Source organism: Lutra lutra, chromosome 8 (genome assembly GCF_902655055.1).
Source record: "Lutra lutra chromosome 8, mLutLut1.2, whole genome shotgun sequence".
In the NCBI taxonomy this organism is placed as follows: Eukaryota; Metazoa; Chordata; class Mammalia; order Carnivora; family Mustelidae; genus Lutra; species Lutra lutra.
The window spans coordinates 113,463,912-113,468,357 of record NC_062285.1 but is presented as its reverse complement, the minus strand read 5'-3'; positions in this window follow the sequence as shown (position 1 = coordinate 113,468,357).

Below are 4,446 nucleotides of genomic sequence, written 5' to 3'. Positions count from 1 at the left end.
AATGTAAGCAGGAGACAATAATACACAGTGAGGAAAGGACAGTTTCTTCAATAAGTGGTGCTGAGAAAACTGGAGAGTCACATGCAAAATAATGAAATTTGAGTACCACACACCTTTAAACTCCTAGAAAAAAACATAGGTAACATATTTCTTGTATTGTTCTTGGCAATGATTTTTGGGACCTGACTACAAAGGCAGGGACAACAAAAGCAAAAATAAACAAATGGGACCACAGATCTTCCTTGACTTACAATGGGGTTATGTCCTAATAAAACCATCATCGCTTGAAATACTGCAAGTTAAAAATGCATCTAATATACTTAATCTAGTGAACATCATAGCTCAGCTTAACCTAATTAAACATGCTCAAAACACTTACATTAGCCTACAGTTGGGAAAAATCATCTAACACAAAGCCTAGTTTATATTAAAGTGTCAAATGCCTCATGGAATTTATTCAATAGTGTGAAAAATAGAAAGTGTGTGTGTGGATACAGAATCACTGTAAGTATGTTGGATGATTACCCTTGTGGTTCACCTGACTGGAAGCTGTGGTTAACGGCCACTGCCCAGCATCATGAGAGAGTAGTATATTTCATACCACTAGCCTGGGAAAAAATCAAAACTCAAAATCTGAAGTACACTTTCCACTGCATGTGGTATTGTTTTCACACTATTATAAAGTTGATAATTTGTAAGTTGAACCATTATAAGGCAGGGACCATTTGTATTCCGAAGTAGAAAGCTTCTATACAGCAAAGGAAACCAGCAATCAAATGAAAGGCTACATACTGAATGGGAGAAAATATTTTCAAATCATATATCCAGTAAGGGGTTAATATCCAAACTATATGAAGTACTCACACAAACTCAATAATAATAATAATAATAATAATAATAATAATAATAAATCTTATTTAAAAATGGGCAGATTTTTCCAAAAAGACATACAGAGCCCAACAGGCACATGAAATGATGCTCAATAACACTAATCTCCAGGGAAATACAAATTGAAACCATAATAAGATATGACCTCATTCCTGTTAGGATTTATTTTGTTAAGACAAGAAAAGAAAAAAAGAAATAGCAAGTGTTAGCAAGGATATAAAGAAAAAGGAACACTCACGTATCACTAGTAGGAGTGTAAATTGGCCACAGCCACAGAAAACGGCATGAAGTTCCCCCCAAAATTTAGCCGAGATACAGAAGAAACCAAAATGTCCATCAATAGATGGCTGGATAAAGAAAATGCAGTATTTACACACAATGGAATATTACTCAGCCATGAAAAGAATGAGGTCTTGCCATTCGCAAAGACATAGACCTAGAGGGTATTATGCTAAGTGAAATAAGTCAAACAAAGAAAGACAAATACCATATGATTTCACTTATGTGGAATCTAGAACAAAAAACAAATGAACGAATAAAAAGCAGAAACAGACCCATAAATACAAGAACAAACTGATGGTTACCAACGGTTGTAGGGATGTCAAAATAGGTGAAAAAGAGCAGCATTCCAGTTATGGAACAAATAAGTCATAGGGATAACAGCTAGAGGACAGGGAATACAGTCAATGATTATTATAATAGCATTGTAGGGTGACAGGTGGTAGCTATACTTGTGGGGACCATACTATTTTTTTTTTTTTGAGAGATAATAGGGAGGGGGCAGAGGGAGAGATAGAGTGTCAAGCAGACTCCCTACACAGGGCTCGATCTTACAACCCTGAGATTATGAACTGAGCCAAAATTAAGAGTCAGATGCTTAACAGATTGAGCCATCCAGGCACCCTAGCATAGCATAATTTAATAGACTTACTGAATCACTGTATTATACACCTGAAACTAATGTAACATCATGTATCAACTATACATCCCAAAAAAAAAAAAAAAAAAAAACCATCTTGCCATTTGGGACAGGAAGGATGGACTTGAAGTGTTTTGTAGTCAGAGAAAAAGAAATACCATGTGATGTTACTTATAAGTAGAATCTGAAAAACAAAACAAAAGAACAAACAAAATAAAACTCACAGATACAGAGAACAGATAGCTGGTTGTCAAAAGGGAGGGGGGTTGGGAGGTGGGCAACATTGGAGAAGGGGAGCAACAGGTACCAATTTCCAATCATAAAATAAATAAGTCACGAGGATGTAGTGTACAGCATGGTGACTATAGTCAATAATATTATATCACATATTTGCAAGTTATTAAGAGAGTAGATCTTGAAAGAAATCATAAGAAAAAATTTGTAAGTATGTGTACTGACAGATGGTAACTAGACATGTTGTGGTGATCATTTTGGCATGTATACAAATATGAAATCATTATATTATACACCCGAAACTAATATAATGTTATATGTCAATTGCACTTCAATTTTTTTTTAAAGGAATAGCCAATGAAAAGAACAGAAGATAAAGAAATATATCTTAGGACAAGGATTTAAAAGGGTGATTTTTTAACCAGTCATGGTATAACAAATACCAAAAAACTAACCATTTAAAAATTGTGGATCATTTCTTTTAAAAAATTATGTCCTTTGTGACTGCTTAGGAAAAATCATACCTCTTTAATTGTCTTCTGCGTGAGACAGTCTGGCAAGAGAGACTAAAGGTCAAAAATAAAGATCTATAAACTGCAAAGAGATGAAATATTAGAATGAGTCAATGCTTACTTGTCTTCATGTTAGAGAACTTTAACCTTTGCCTCATTTGAGGAAGGTTCTTACAGTGAATACAAAATCCTTTAGGAATTAAACCAAAGTATATAGTGTATAGAGAAAAGAAAATCTTCCATAAATAAATTCGTTAGAGAAGATCTATATCATTTTTCTCCCAATTTAGTTGGAAAAGAAAAGACAGAAAGGAAGCTATTGATTTGGAACTCAGAAATTATATTACTGTTGATCTAAAATTTTAGAAGAAATCTACTTGGATAATCACAAGCTGGGAATAAGGAAAATAGTCTCTTTCAAAGGTCAGCATGATTGCAGCTTGGGGTGATAAGTATAATAAAGGTTTTCTGAACAAGAACGAGGCTCTAACTCTGCCCACGTTTTCTGTTTTACGCGGATCTGAAGGAGTGACCCGCATTCGGAAAGCACATAAGGTAGGAAGGGCAGTTAACTCCCATTCTAATCCTCTTGTTTGCACACGGCACCTCTCGCCTTTCATGGACTCTTACTTATTTTTATTCCAAAGGACTGAATGTTCTTTAGCCCCCAAATCATCATTTTTCATACAGAGATGAAAAGAAAACAGCAAGAATTCTTGTCATTGAGCCTATTTTATTTCAAGCCTGGGAAGAAAATAGTCAAAGAACCTAAGGACTTCTACTAATAAGTGTTTTTAATTTAACAATCCCCCCACATCAATCTTATAATTAATCAAAATCAGAAAGAAATAGGCTGTTGAAAGGAGAACAGTTGGAAAAGTGCTGAAATTGGGATGAAGGTCTAGATATCTTCAGATATGGCATGTTTAATAACACAGCATGTGAAAATCAGAGGAAACATTTAATAATCCTGCACTCAAGGGAGCATTTTTGTTTCTTAGTGAAAAATGAGTTAGATTGTACAAGGAGAAAAACACTCCTGGTATCATCTATAAAGATGATCATAAATATGCAAAGAAACACAGCGGTGAAGAATTAAACCCTCCAAATAAAGCAGAAAATAAAGCAATTCAAGGTCATTTTTGATTGATAAAAGGCAACATCTAAACTGAAAGCGAAATAGATACACTATGACAGATGAATAATATAGTATCAAAAACATCAAGAAGAACACAACTAGAAATATAAAAGAGGAATAGATATAATGACTATAGTACAAGATTTTAAAATAATCCATTGTCAGTCTGTAAAAAGCAAATAAGAGATGTAAGTCGGAACATAACGAATAGCTCTATTACTTTTAAAACAATTACGAGTTATATTTTCAAACATTATGCTGTTTTAGCAACAAAAATCCACCTGCATCTCAAATGTCAATAGAACAATCTTAAGCGCTGATCAAATACAGCATAGCAAAAGGCTATATAATCTTATAAAACAGAAATTTTACATAAACATTACTATAATATTCTCTAAATCAAATTGCTTAGAGATTTAAAAGTTCAAAGTACTGTATCGATAACAAACTATTTTGAAAATAATAAAGTTGAAAATGCCACATAACAAATCTAAACATGATAAAATATAATTACTTTCATGGCCTTAAAGACTTTAACAATAAAGTAAATGAAAATATATAGTACTCTTTACTAATTTATATTCTTAAATGTTTATGATTTTAAAATAGAAAAAATAAATGAAAATCGTGTCCAATTTGAGAATTTTATTTTTAATTTTAGTTAAGTTTTTTTTATTTTAATTCCACTGTAGTTAACATACAGTGTTATATTAGTTTCAGGTATATTAGTTTCCAATATAGTGTTTCAATACTTT